We start from the raw sequence: 16,274 nt of genomic DNA on the forward strand, positions 1-16,274 counted from the left end.
CGCAGTCGACAGACAAGGAATGCCCGAGATCCAGACAGAGAAACGAAGTTATCGTTGTTCGTACGCATAATTTTCCTTTGTGCGTTCTAAATTCAATACACAGCGAACGTCAGAAATCTCGTGGCGGTTAACATAACGACAGCGATTATGGAGTGAGACGGCGCGCGGTAGTCCGAATCTCGCACGATTCCAGGCATATTAGCAGCACACAATGAGGCGCAAGTTCAAGTAACAGAGCATTGTACGGAAGCGGAGGCGGCAGTTGGTCCGTGAACGGATTACGGACACATTCGTGTTGTAGAAGGTACAAGGCTCACCGCCGACAGCCAGAGGAACACGTACCTCTACGTACGTTCCGTTTGAACGAGCCTGTAGGCAAAGAGGCCTCCGAGCGTGTACATCCACGCTCGGCATATGCACGACAATACGGGCTAAATGCCCAGCTCCAAGCAAACCGGCAACTAACTCCGCGAAACGTCCTGAAACTTTAGATGCGATTATCTGGAGGTTATGTCGTAACAATTATGGGGCTGCCACTCCGCGGAATCAGGCGACTGCTAACTTGTTTGCTGCGCGCACACCTATTGTCCTTCTGTCACAAATAATTTTCGAGGACGCGGGCTAATGGACAAGGAAGCCTGCGCGTGGAAACCGACGCTGTAAAATCACTCATATATGACGTTCTTTGGCCCTCTCTTTCGTTTCGGTTATCAGAAGGAGGTTAATCTACGAATTTCATTGAATATAGTTAATTAAGTAATAGGTATCGGAAATTTGTTATCATAATTATCTAGGGAGTTAAGTGATCGGCAACAGATAGAGTTCGTAGCATGAATAGTTTCAGTTGGAAAGTATATGGATACCAGCTGTTTTAAGTTATAAAGATACTTAAACAAAGACTTTGGGCAATTGAGTTGCCGTTAATGATTTCAGAAATGAACGCCAGAAACAGCAATGGACATTACATTGAGAAATAATTGATAAAATTTTTGATAAAGAAAATTAATCTCCCTTTCAAGGATAGTTTCTCAATCAACCTAACATAACATGGTTCATGGTTCAAACTCCGTTCAAGTATCTGACTCTTTATGTAATAAATTATATGATAGAAAATCACTCGTTTTTATATCCAAACCAGTCATGCCAAACCAACTCTGTCTCTATCACAGGTAATAATTACTCAAATCAGACGGCAGAATTTACCTATTCTGGACGCTCAATTTTCCTTCTTATTGATCCCGCTAAAATACGGACGCAATGGCTGTAAACCACAAAGGTGTTTCCTCGGGGTGCGGGCGCGGACCGCGCGAAGAAAAGAAACGACGAGCTGGCACGTCGATAAAAAATCCCTGTCCAGCGATTGTAAAATTTTATAGTCGCGGGGAATAAAGATGGTATCACAGGCGAAACCGGGACCTCCCGTTATCGGTACGCACGAGAAGGGGAGAAGTTTAATATTTGGCCGTCTACGGATTTCTGGCAGGGCTGGGGGAGGAAGGAAGCGCCGGCCACTCAATGCGTTTGGGGACGATAAGCGAGAGAGAAGGCGAGAGGGAGAAGGGTGCCTGCCGGGCTTGACAAATAAAATCTGAACAACCTGCTGCTTCGTTGTTTACCGAAGGATACCTGCGGCATTAACGGTACAGGTGGAAGGGGGTCTTGCAGGGAAAACCAAATATGCGACGATAACAGAATGACTCCCAGGTGGTGTCAGCGATTTTTTCGTGGATCCACCGCCCGCTATCAACTCTTTCCGTGACGCGACACTGTAAACGTATGCGTGCATCTTACCGATGAATTTCTGCTGCTTCCGCACAATCAACACGACATGATTGCTTCATTTTCGATATTCGTTTCGATCTCGTTGATTTAGTGGTAATTATAGAAAGTCGATTAAGTGAGATACCGTGTCAATGAAGTTGTTACACTTTACTATCGACACGCGCTGTTTGTAACACTATTCTTGAAATATAATATTGTGCAGATATTGTTTAACGAACTATTAATTTTGTAAAAATATATTTCCTATCGATTTTACTCAAACCAGCCTCTGAGAAGTCGGACTGGTCAACTTCGCTTTTAATACATTTTTTTATTTTATTACTTATATATATATAAAGCATGTGAAACAAATAATCGCAAATTCTATATTTGAAAATATTTGTATCGATCATCACAATTTTTTACTTTTCAATTTACGGAGTTGACCAACGTAAATTCTGAGTGATACAACATTTACTATGAGTTTTTCGAACTACCCAATATTACATCAATAGGGTCGTCTCATACAATACTTTACCAACTAATAATGTTAGTAAATTGACAAGTTGCAAGCTACAGATTTCTTTCCTATAATTTTATAATCATTCGTAAAATTGATTTGTGTCTTGTTGAATTATGCGAGGATATTTACTAATGTTGGTAACTTATGACTTGTAAAATTTCGTCAATAATCTATTAGTTCAATTGTGTAGGATATTCCACATGGCAATAGTGCAATCTTAAACAACTAAAATAAAATAGAATAAACGGAATAAGTATACTTGAATATACAATTTTCCATTCTCGATGACGTTAATAGAGGGTTAACAGGGAAAGACGGTGCATTTCATCACCTAACCGTATTCATTTCCGGTTGGCGAAGGAGCTCGAAGACAATTCCTCGTGGCGCATCTAGCGTATCCGGGCGAAGAAAAACACAACCGAAGCCGGATGAAATCGGATGTGACCGCGTTCTCTTCGTATATTACGGCAGACTCACCCCTCCCGGTGAGCCGTTCGCGCTGAGAGCGATATGAGCAGCACGTGGTGCGATGCGGTCGTCGTACGTGGTGGCTGGTATGGTGGTAACGCGTACGCAGAGAGGAGGAGGGCCGTGTCGCAACGCGGCTGAGAATTACTCGACGAACCTGGCCCCCTCCGCGAATTATACGATTCACCTGCTTCCTATTTTACGACGTTTATATTACACCGCGTGCTCGAATCTTACCTCTGTCTCGCCCGCGGTCGCGGACTTTTCTTCGCTTTCTCGACGTTTGTTTTATCGTGGGCGAAATGAAGCTTTCGAAATTTCGGGAGCTAACGTTTTACCACCTTCACATTTTCACCCGTGAGGTCGTACGTGGAATAAATCTTACACAGCTGTGGACGAACCTTGCTTAGTGGTCATTTGTTTAAGAAACACTAGTATTTGTTTTTTATTTTGGTTGTTGATTACAAGGTAATTATTAAGGAACCGATACGAAGATTAAACAGAGATTTGGATGGTGATCGATTTAATTTTAAGGTATTTTCATATAGGAAATTATTATTTCTTTATTGGTAATGTATTCATAGAAAATTATATCGAAAACGAAGATATCTAATTTTGGAACGCCATTTTCTAGATATCTGTAAATAATATTAAATGTTCTAAAATCATGTTACTCCGAAATCCTTACTATTACCTATATCTCAGAAACACCAAGTGAAATTTTATGAAGTTCAACGTACAGAACACATGGTACGAATTAATCACCACAACTAATTTACATATCTTTTGTATAACATAGTATATTTTTGTGAGAAACTGAAAGAATACGTATGTGTTTCAACGGGAACTTGAAATACATTTAAATCAATTAACGTTATCTCAAGAACGTTCCACCGGTATTTCATGGAAGTAAAATAATCAAGTAAAAGATTCGAGTCTTCGAAGTCCTCTAGAAAATTATTTATGTTCTAAAAACCCTTGAAACAGACGGTAGTCGAGTGCCTGCTACCGGTCGTACACCCTTCGTTCTGCGTTTATATATACAGACTAACGCCACGACCTATGACACTGTTTAGTCTAGTTCATGGTCGCCGACAAACAGGCTATAATCCTGCCTATTTTCGTAGACCTGTCGTGACAGATGCTCAGCGGTATCGACCTACCAATTACTCATAATACATTCCTGTTTATTCCAAAGGGAGATTGTTTAGTGTTCTCTGAGAATTTCTGGAAGTACTTGACGAAGAAAGTAACCCATTCAAACTGCATTCCTTATCTCCTGTGAAGCTTTCTTAAATAAAATCAGTGAAAAGAAGGAGTGTATTTTGGAGGACACGATAAGTCCAAAGTTCACAGACTGTGTATAAAATGTTTAAATTACAAGATATTTCTTAGAAGCTGGTTCGATTAAATCACGATTTGAAGATTATCATAGAAATACATTTTACGAACGTTATGATTATATACGATATATATGATAGAATGTGACAAGTAACAATTACAATTTATTGTTCACCTTGTTCTATAATCTTTCTTTATCCTCAGACAGTTTGTCATTCCATTCTCGAACAATTTTTCATTCAAGTTTCCAGATTTTCAAAAGTTGCCCATTAAGAATATACTGTAAGCATTGAATATTTTTCAGTCATTGTTACACGCTTACAAAGTCAATGCAACGTTATAATTATTAATTTTACGAATAACAGTATTATCTCTTTTCGTCGATAATCGATTTTAAATCGTATAAAATAAAACTTGATATCTACGCTCTCAAAATGTCAATATATTTAAAGAATACGTTTCTGTCTGATAAATTTTTGAAGAATAAAAATGTACACAATTAAGAGAAATCGTTCTTCTCTGGAGAAGATTTACCCACGGTACATGTATACAGGTCCGCTAATGCCTGAGACCGTATAGATTGTTGTTAATGGGAGTTATAAGGACGCATTAGCCTGATAAATAGTAATGGGGTTTATTGGCGGAAAATCAGAAAATATGAGGAGGTCGCGTCTCCCTCTTTTCTTGGCCCATGCCTGGGTACACGGCACGCCGTTGCATTTTCTTGGGGTCTGCCACGCCGAGACCATAAGCACGTATATATGGACCTGGACTTTATTATATTTGCTGACCATAAGGAGGCTTCATCGGCTATTTCCGTGAAATACGGCTTTTTGAGGGCTTCTGCGATCATTCTTCCGTTCCGTTGTTTTCGTGTATCCTTTCGTTTCTCCGAAAGATACCCAACACAAGAGCTTCCTTACAGTGTAATTAATTACTGAATGAACGTTTTCCACAAAATTAAATACCGTAAAATCTAAAATAAAATGAAATAGTAGATTGTAATTATTACAATATATATTTAATGTATTTTAATAATAATTGCGACAATTAAAATATATAGTTCCTATTTAGGAAAGTACAAAATATTTGTCGAAGAATTTTTTCAGAATACTCTTGCAATTAATAGTTGATGATTCTTTAAATAATACATAGCAGATATGGAGATGAATTAAATCATACCACCTTATAGGTGATTCTACTGACAAATATGTTAAATGCATAAAATTTTACAAATAATTTATTTCGATCTTCTTTAAGAATTTCTGTAGACTTAATATATCTTGAATAGATTTGAACGGAAACAAAAATTGAAACTTTTTATGATACGGCGAGTACGTAAAGAGAAGATCGTTAGCTATGGACGAATGGAATTTGATAACGATAAAGGAAGCCTACAATCATACTTGGGATATATTTTTTAATGAAACTGTATACATAAAAGTGTGTAACTGAACCCATCATATATGATGTAATAACAATAATAAGTGTATTGTTCGATTTTTTTAAATTTCCCAAAAATACTTTCATATGCATCCACCTTATTTTGAAATATAAAGTTTTCTACAAACGTCATATATGAAGATTAATCAATAGCCATCTTTTAAAACTTACGATCTCAATCATAGAAAAATCTCTCCTACGTGTACAAAAGAGTTCGTTGAAATAATCGGGCGACTTTTTTCCGACGGTTCGCCCTTCAATACCGGGCAAATATTCGCGTGGCGGGGAGAATCAAAGGTTGGTTTTGTACTTGTTCGATGATTAAAACGTCGTTTCATATCGGCAGCCGTGGCGTTATCCAACTCGGTTCGCTCGAAAAAAAGGGGGTGGTCCACAGGGATGCTGGCTGGAGCGGGGGTGGCGAGCAGGGGACAATTAACGTGCAGCGAGTACACAATACCTTTTCCCAAACGGCTCGATGTGAACTGCACACTTGTTGCTTATCTCCGCTTCGGCGTAGACATGTCTGTAACACGTTAGGATAACATGTTTAACATGGTAGATAGCTACTTATCAGTTGGTCTTGTTTGCCGCTACACCATAAAGCCCGTTATAAAGTCCAGACAGAGTGTCACGGTGTCCTATAAATTACCTGTACCGTTTGTTGAAAAACGCGCGCTGCTTGCGTTATCGAAACGACAAACCTCGTGGCGACTGAACCTGATTTCATATTTACATGGCAGATGTGGAGAAAGCTTTCTGACGAAGGTAACGTTCGAGGAATTTCGTTGCACAGACGATATGAGAAGAATTTGGCCTCGTTATGTTTGCCTGTATAAGTCTTAGGATCGTTTACGCTACAGAGTTACCTGCAATTACGTAATATTATACTTGAATGATTTAAAGAAATTTGACGTTTCGGGCACGATGAAAATAGTATGGAGTTGGAAACTGATTATTTCTTCACTCGATGATATATGATTTAAATCTCGTTTTATACATCTCGTTCTGGTACAGAATAAAGTCTAGTTTCGAACAAAATTCATATATAATACGACACATCGCTTAGTCATTCAACGCACTCAGTGATGCAAGTACATTTCCTTTCAAAGACAAGCTGTATGTTGATACCTTAATGGAGAATTTAACTGTGAAAAAATACACGGAATGTAAACAATATGAAAAAATGTATAAAATATCTAAAGTGCAAGTATTCTTTATTACAGTATTCAGTGAGTAAAACAAATCTCTCCTCGGGTTTCGTTTCTTTAATTGAATCCACTAAAATATACATTTACATAAATATATTCACAATTTACTGATGAATACAAAATTACTTATAAAATTACACGGCAGTAAAGCGCGAATGTTGATTCTAAAATTGGCTTGTTCGGCCAAGATACAAAATAAATCTTGATCTTCGCAAAATTAAGAGTAGGTACAACGAGTAAGTGAACCCTTTACCCTTGGCTTGTTCTTCCGAAAGACGGCGGCCATATCGGTGGCTGTAATTCGGCACTGGTTTCGTTCGCATAAATAATGTCTTGGGGACTGGAGGTTCCCTTTCCTCGAGTGCGTACCCTTTGTCTTCCGTGTTAGAGGAACCGGTACAGCAACGAGTGGCCATTTTAACCCCTTTTCCTCGCGAGACATAAATAATGATCGTTGCTAATTTGGACCTGGTACAGCCCTTGGCCGGCGGCGAACGTAAACCGCGCAATTATAATGCCGCCACATTAGAATTTATACCGCTTCCCGGCAGCCAGCATTCCTCCTTCGTAACCTTTTTCTAAAGCTTATGTCCTTAATCCAGTTGAAATATTTTTCCCGCAGCCGTATCGACCCCCGGATTTTCGTCAGGACTTAAGCCATTTAATTAAGTCAGGCCCACTGGTCGGTAATGTCGTTCGTCCCCGTTTCATAGGGAAACAACACCATCGGGAGTGGTATCCTTACGCGGTACTCATGTTACATAATCAGAGAAAGTAAAGCCCCGATGGAAAATCTTGAAGTATTCTTCGGTGACTTTTACGGGGCAAAAGTACGTAAATTGCGATGGATTTTAAATATCGTGGGAATTAAATAAGATGAAGGTGTTAAGATAGAGATATAGATAATAATCGTACAATAGAGGCTTTGGCAGTAGTATATATTAGCTTAACATGATTAGAAAATTGAAAGAAAATTAAATAAATTTCTGATTATCTGGCGGTGAATTTATTCTCACGGCGAATTACGAAAGTAAGTATTTACGAATCTCCAATTCTGTAATTTTTAAATTCACGCTATATATTTCTTAAGTAAATAGATACATTTGATACGATCTTTCAAATATAAAAATAAGCCACGTTTTAATTAAGCGTTCAATATATATGAATTTTACCAAATAGTTGTCATTTAATATAACAAAACTAAAGATTTTCGCGAAGTGCATCAAAGATTTGCTAAATTTGTGCTATTTGACAATACCTTAAATATGAGGAGAATTAGGTATTTCAAAAAATTTATACGTACACAAACATCGCTTACATATTTCTGATACTTTTATTATTTCTGGAGAATTCAAGCCCAGATTAAAACGAAAATATTCATTATTTAATTATATATAAATTTGTAAGTAGAAAGCGATGTTAACGAAATAAGAGGAATATCAGTGGCGTAACAAATTCGACGTTTTATCTATTGTGAACTGCGGGAGAACCGATTGGATGGGGCGCGAGAAATTGCGATATTTCTAGTGTGTAATGCGCGGCAATACGCGCGGCGTTAAATCAAATCCAATTTGAGCTCTTGCGCGTTGCACACCGTGGCATAGAGTACCACCTGACAAACTCATTGGTCTGACAAATTGAATCATTCGCTGTTCAATCGCTTTACATGCACGTGTGTGTATGATCGTCGAACGTCTGTCGCGTTCGTTGTTCCTCGCAGCCCTGCAATTGCTGCAACGCCGTCGATACATCTACCCTGACTGCGTCTTCCGTTCCCTCGATCAACGTAAGTTTCATGTAAATCTCTGTTAATACGATCAATTAAATGATTAAATGGAACGCCATGTAGATCGGTCTCAGAGTAACGATAAAAATAAAATGTATATATAACAAGTAACTGATATTAAAATGTTGCTTTCGATCTTTAATTTTCTTCGACGTGTCTTTTTCGTTCAGCTACGATATTTAAAATCGAGTGAAATGTAAGTAATTAAAAATTGTATTCTATAAATCATCAATAAATTTGTTTTAGAAAATATGTATCAAAATAGTATCAAACTGAAAATATAGCAATAGTTTTATAACATTGACATTGTGAACTCGGATAACAAAAGCTTCTATTCTCTAATTATACATCTTAACATATATGTATACAATCCAGATACACAGTATGTTAAAGATGTGCTCGAAACTAGAGTGTAACGACACTGATTAAAGTAAGATGAGTCTACTTAACTGAACGTGATTTGTGTCAATTAAACTAAAAGGACCTATGTAAGCACGACAGGAAGTCAAACAGAAATAGTAGAAAAATTCTACCATCATATATAATCATCTCACTATAAAACTGAGCAAATAACAAGGATTCAATTAATATATCAACTTCGTGTAATTTTTACTTATTTTTTCGTAAAACAAAGAACCATTAAATAAACACTGAAATTTTGGTAGTTCTACCGAGCATTTAGACGATTTCCAAGGAAAACAAGCAATTTTCCAAATGGAAGCGAAGGTTGTCGTTGCGTGAAATCCTTCCGTGGACCAATCGCGGGTAGAGGAACGCACATGCGGAGCGCACATGCAGAGCGCATCGAACGCAGGATGCCGAGGCGTTGGCCGTGTGACGTGGTCACACGGTGTGTGACGTGTGAAATGGAGCACGGTCCCTCCATAATTATATGTATCCTATCCCCTATCTTCGATGTCGGTACGATCAACGTGCAACCGGCACGAGCGCAAAACGTGGAGAGTGCATTGATGCAGCGGCGCCTCCGGTGCACAGCGTGCATGTGCATCGCCCACCCATCGGACGTATGGATCGTTCCCCTTCATCCGCGCCACCCCCGATTCACCACGGATGACTGGTCCATCGTTTCGACCAGCAGGACAATCGAGATCATTGCATCGCATTCCCGTGTATCCGACGATTCGCTGAAATTAGTGGCCAGTGCTTTCGGTTAATTATTGCCATCCACCGAAAACATACGACGATCCGCTTTATTTCACCAGAACTTCGAAAAGTTCGACTGTTTTGGCTGTGATGAGGTGTTTTAATTGTTCAATCAAGGATCGAGCTACAAGCTTTAAGCTTCGATATAATCTCCGATTTATAGAAGCTTTAATATTTGAATATTTGTATAAACTTTCAACGTATAGTTACGTCGTTTGAATATATAAAATAAGAGCGTTTTGAGACTTTATTAGTATGAAGTATGGTTAATTAATGTCATATCAACTACATAAATATAATTAGTAATAGATACTATTGTGTTTTCCAGATTTAGGAGACTAAATCCAGAAGATGGCAACAAAAAAGAGAAAAATCAGGTCCAAAAGTCAGAATAACTGTTCAAGAAACGTGATTCTGCTTCAAAACAAGAGCTTCATTTCGACAAAAAGATACGCTGCAACAGCAGCGACTACGCTTGAAAACAAGAGTTTCCTTCAAGCAAAGAATACAGAACCTTATTAGGAAATGGACCAAATGCGCTTCGGAACTTCAGCGAGATTATGCAAGAAACTGACCCACATTTCAATCGCGTAAATAGCTTTTTTCTTCCTATCTTCCTATTTGTAATTACGGACACACGGCATTAAATGGACATTTAACTGACACTTATATATTTACAGGAAATTAACAAATGCAAAGATACATAGAATATGTTAAAATATGAAAAATATTCAAAGCAGCAATATGAATCTTTATTTAGGTGCCATTTCTTTGAAATTGTGTTTATATCTATAAAGATACGATCTCTGATACTCATTCCATCTTACGATACTTTCTATGAAACAAGGAACAGATGATCGAAATTCGAATGACAGACTGTATTTCCAAGGAAGTACATTCGATTAACCGCAAAAATCACGACCAATGATAGCGAGTGTCAACGTAAGGGAGATAATGCCCAGATACGTATCGAGCAAGCGCTGCACGTAATGACGAGCACGAATGCACGTAACATGGATGCGCGCGATACAACTCGGCCCGGATATCGTAGTGGGCGCACATGTGCATCGGTGATGTTTCGAGCTAGAACGATTTCGGAGCGTCGAATTACGCGGCACCGGGTGCACGTGCAGTAGGCGCCTATTGCACAAATCACACGCATTATTGACTACCTTTGTATTTCTCCGGCCGACGCGCCATTGTCCGTGTCACGTGCGTTTCCTTCTCTAAGTAGCACAAATAAACCGAGAAAATTTGCTTTATGTACTTAAAATCATCTGCAATTTCAATTAACGTTTTAGACAGTTCTCTTCGATAGAATATAAATCCACTTACATATTGGACCATTTAGAAGAAAATTAGTATAATGATAGTAACTAAAATCTCACAAAAGTATTCGAGATCTGTGTGTAAAATTAATGAACACAGATTATTGAAATTATTTCAGAATACAATTAAAGGTATTAAATTTTAATCCATTTATTTAGTAGCTTTTAATAATTCACAAAATAGGAATCTCTAATTACGTAATTTTCAAAATAAAGTACACAGCAGAAATGTTGCAAGTTTCAAAGAATTGGCGATCTTGCAAAGTGGCTATCAATGGAACTGAACATATATAGCAGAAGATTCAGGGTGGTCAGTGAAAGTGGTCCATGTCCCCAGTGGCCTCGAAATCTCAACTAGAAACCTCGGTACCCAAGACTGGCGCCAGACTTGTCTGCATCTGTTTGGAAGATGAAGTATCTGGCTGGCTTTTCCTGCCTCCAAATCCGTTGAGAAGTGTTCGACCTGCAAACCGGCTTCCGTTCGACCCTCCAAAGACGAACACTCGAAGGGTACTCGATCCATCGACAAACCTATCGTCCGACTTGCAAGTCACACAGAGAGACAGACAGCCGGTCGTGTTTTCTTTCGAACGAGATCCTCGGGAGAGGGAAGTTTATTTACGCGTATCAAGCCTCCTGCCGTCTTTACGATCGTCCACGATATGCTTCGTGTTAACCGGATCTCTGTTAATGGTTCAACGTGTTTTCACAGAGCAAACGGAAGCCTGCTGCTGCTCTTTACCATTTGACATTTAGAAACTGGGAATTATTAGCGATGTGCTATCATTGCAAACGATCGACTGTGAATAAAGTTGTATCTTGAAGTCGTCTTAGGCTGAAACTTTAAGTATTTCATTTCATTTTTGTTTGATTATTAATGTGCGTTGGGAAAATATACGGACAATACTAAAATTTTAAAGAGTCATTGATCAAATTGAAATTATTTCTTTGAAGTAATTTTGGTGGTTATTTCCATTCATCTAAGCTTCTATGTATTAGGTTGTCAGAAAAGTTTCTTTCGTTTTATGAGGAAATAATAGACACACAAAGTTTTTTGTTTTATATTATTTTGTCGAATTACGTACGATCCATTTTGTTTTGTTGAGATAGACACTACAACATTTCACAGACGTGGTTTCACGTTTGTATGAAGGTGCATTGTTGTAAAAAACACGTTTGCAAAAGGAAGACACTTTCCGGACAATCTAATATATACACCTAATACGCGTGTATTCAATTCCTTTGATCGAAATATGAAGGAAAAATAAAATTATAATTGGGATGTTGAAGCCACTACTTAATTGCTAATTAATTACGAATTAAATATTTATTTTCCTTAGTATATAGGTATAACTCCACCTGCCATGCAGGACTTTATCGAAGAAACATGTCTGTATATAGAAATTACAAGCTAGTATAAATCGAAGTCAAGAGTTGCCCTAACCTGTCTCAAACGAGACAGGGGCTTCCACGTCGACTTAAGAAAACTACCAGCCCTTCATGGATGTTTCGAGTGGCTCGACTCGATCTGTCATGTTTACACGAGATCGTGTATACCCGATACAACCCCTCACTAAACTAGATGATGTTTGTTTAAAGTCCCCCAGCTCTTCTGCTAGAATAGACGTCGATTCATCGCATCTAAAGGTCCTCGTAAGCCTAAGTAAATGAAATTACTAGTTTGGAAGTACTAGCCATTCCAGGTTTTCGACGATGTCGGATATCTTAATTTCTCATTTGCATCTTTTGATTTCACTTTATTAGATTGCAAAAAGATTCGTAGATTAGCTTTCGATCGGTGAAAGAAAATATAAACTTAAGAAAATACACGTAAATGCTAATCGTCATATTTACAAACCACAGTACAAAACCTTCACTCAAAATTAAAGACCTTGAATTGAAAAGAAGGTTTTTATTCAGGAAGGAATTACAAATTTAAGAAAGAAACAAAATCTCTGATTAGGATATTTTACTAAAAAAAAAAAAAATTAAAATAGAAATCATCGTCGAATATTTCCAAAACATCTTTCCTTCCAAAAATCTTCATAATAATTTTTTTACTACCTTATACTTTTATAATTTTAAACACATTGAGGACGATATCTAATAATTACTATGAAAAATTTGATGGTGCCTTAGTAAACTGAATACAATGCTGGAAATGATCACTGACACATTATATATATATATATAAATTTCGAACATTAAAACAAAGATCGTATACACTATGTTATGTCATATATATATTTTGTTATGTTAGTGCAATAATATTACTCAAGAAGTAGGAACTTGGTATAAATTTCAACAGCACGATCGGTACTGATTGCATCCATTCCTCTTTCCACACGGAATGCTATTCAGGCGACTTTCTGTATTACTCTGGCTTCCTCGTGAAAACTTGTTAGACGTTGATCGCCTAGCTCGTCAGAGGGTTAACCTTCTGCGATCTAACTATGCCTCCTAGGCGATAGCGGTGTCAGATATTATCATTCAAATGTATCTTTCAGTTTCAGACTGGTTACTTGTGAATCACTCTATATAATCGAAATACAGTGAGCTATTATGAGAATGAACGATATTACAGTGAACTGTTTTTGTCGATAAAATCAGGATCCTGAAGAAAAACAGATTCTGTAACGATAGCTATCTATTTCTTTTCATGCAGGTTATATATGTCTTTTTACTAAAGAAGGTTTGTAATAAAAGCTAAATAAATTGATCCCATATTACTTTTACGGAAAAATTCCTTATTATTTCCAAAATTGATGACCTTTTAGATGTGTCTTAACAACTGAATGATATTTAAAACACAGTAGCTTGAAATAATGAAGTTAAAAGGTCATTACGATTATCTTTGAACGTTTGACCGCAGAAGGCTACTGATTTTATGCAAAGTAACAAAACAAGATTGAAACGTTATTCTTTTCCCAATTGTCATGTGTCGAATCGAAGAGTTTCTTTAATATTATAGTACATTTGTTCGTATTTCAGAGAAACAGCTTTCCAGTAACACTTCGTTGTTTACGAATAAATATGCTTTGAACGATACAAAGTTAAATTTGCTAAAATATTCCACAATGACTTTTCTATTTATTTTTTATTACAAAAGTCTTACATGAACATTTACATATTTTTGTCTGAAAAATGCACAATTAATTTGCACTGGAATTCAGTGTGTAATGATGTGTGGTAAATGTAAGAAAAGAAGAGTTTTGAACCAGTTATGGATTATTGTCCGTCGGTGCATGCAAATTGAGGTGAAACGCGATGCCCGCGAACCGCAACGGGGATAACCCACGGGGAAATTATTGATAATCTCATCAATATTCGCGTTATTGTCAGGCACAGGGCACCAATAATTAACGCGCAATTGGACGCGAGTATCGATACAACGCGAGCGATCTGCAACACATGTCGCTCTATTAATAACACCGTGCCCGGTGCTATCGATACCTCACTAATTCATCGAAAAGCAGATTTACAGGTCCGCCGCAGTTGCATCGAGTAACAGGGACGTAAGTACTAACTGTCGAGTAATCATTTTATGCCTGATATGCAGTTCGAATAATCTACAATGTCGTTGCTAATTGATCGTGTTGATGATTGAATAAAATCGTTATTGAAGATCATTATACTGCTGCCCAGTAGTAAGAGTTAGGGAGGTCATTTAGTTTATATTGTAATACCAATTGTTAGGCTGTTGATCGAGTTATTTCAATTTCGTGTGACAATTTTTTTATTAAAAGGGGCAAAGGGATTAAATAATGGGACGAAACTGATCAATAAAGGAGCGCCATTTAAGATGGGAAGGACTTTGAGAAGATCGTTTGTGGTCGTTGAAAAACTGTTCCGAAGAAAACAATTTATCGCAACACTGTCGAAACTATACATGCAAAGGCTACGAAGAAATTACTATACGCATTATACGTTATGTGAAACGTATTGCACTACAGAAGTATAAGAATTTTCCATAATATACGGAACTTGTTTATCGAAGAACGTATATCCAACGATGAATGTAATCCAGTTACTGAAACTTGATCAATTCATAAATAGTAAAAACTATAAGAAATACAATATAATGAAATTTTAAACGCATGAAGAGGAAGTTATTTACAAATTTGAGTAGTATGTATGGAGACCACCCAGCATTCCTTACCACATTTTAATAACAGAGACGTATGCAATCAGTTAGCATTTAAAGTAAGAAAGGGCTGAAGCAGAATCATCATCGCCGGGATGAGAAGGTAATTCACGAGGGTGTTCGCGATACGGCATTAAAACATTGCTTTATTACGTCCACCGTTGAATGTGTCAACGGTGCCGGTTTATAAGGTAAATTTTAATGAACTGGCATACATGCACACTCGACATGCTTCGACTCTGGCTCCGAGTCCCGGGCTCGAAGCGGTAAATACGTCATTAGTCAGCGCAAGCTCAGCCTTTTTATTTGTGTTTATTAATTCAACCATGGGATTGAACGTATCATTTATGCCAGTCTCTGAATTACTAATGCAAACGGTTACGGAATACTTGGTTCGAAGACGCGGCTTTTTGCAACGAGGGACCTTGCCTTCAACACAGGATGCACGCACTGCCAAGTAGCGAGCTTAACGTTTCGGGAATACTCATTCAAGCTATTAAACGCACGCTTGAAAGGCTTTATAAGATCTAATTGGAAACGAATTAATTCCTTTTCCTTCCGACGATTAGACGGAGTGTCGTCTACTCGTAATTGGACGGCACGTAATTTGACTCTGTGGTCGATACCGTGTTCGATAATCTTTACGTTGCATGTAGGAGAAGTAAAAAAGCTTTTTCGTTTAAGGATCCAGCGTATGATTACATATTATGTGATTAATCATAGTCTTGTCTCAGAGGCTCAGAGTAGTTAATAGCTTTTTATTCGACTTATCTTCTTGGAGCATTAGGCAATTTGAAACGAGTGCTTCAAGAATGAACCAAGAACTGTGAATTGAATTGTATTATAAATTCAGAAGAGCGAAAGAAGAAAAATTATTCAGAGAGTATGATAAAAAAAAACGATCAGATTTATGAAACGCGATTTTGTTTCAAGACAGATTTTATTCGAGGGAAAACTGCAAAATACGACCTAACAATCGGTCTGAAGCTTTCTTTCAATAATTTTCTAGTAAGTTTCGACTTGTACGAAAATGTCAGAAACGTCTCGTACAATCGAACTAACAATGTTATTATTCTCCTATAGAATGGATATTATAAAACAGAGT

The 16,274-nt window shown here is 37.6% G+C and overlaps 1 long non-coding RNA gene across 14 annotated transcripts in view; it reads left to right on the top strand.

The window, feature by feature from the left end:
- Positions 1–13,760, top strand: part of LOC105666053 — a 177,982-nt gene extending 164,222 nt beyond the window's left edge. For 12 of the 14 annotated variants that reach the window (XR_002308030.2, XR_002308031.2, XR_002308032.2 and 9 more), the window contains 3 exons: positions 10,026–10,287; positions 10,378–11,157; positions 11,242–13,760. This is a non-coding gene — a long non-coding RNA (uncharacterized LOC105666053). The remainder of the gene's footprint in view (positions 1–10,025; positions 10,288–10,377; positions 11,158–11,241) is intronic. The other 2 variants (XR_007225037.1, XR_007225039.1) reach the window with 2 other exon arrangements.
- Positions 13,761–16,274: the final 2,514 nt, after the last annotated feature.

This window comes from Bombus terrestris, chromosome 9 (genome assembly GCF_910591885.1).
Source record: "Bombus terrestris chromosome 9, iyBomTerr1.2, whole genome shotgun sequence".
Lineage (NCBI taxonomy): Eukaryota > Metazoa > Arthropoda > Insecta > Hymenoptera > Apidae > Bombus > Bombus terrestris.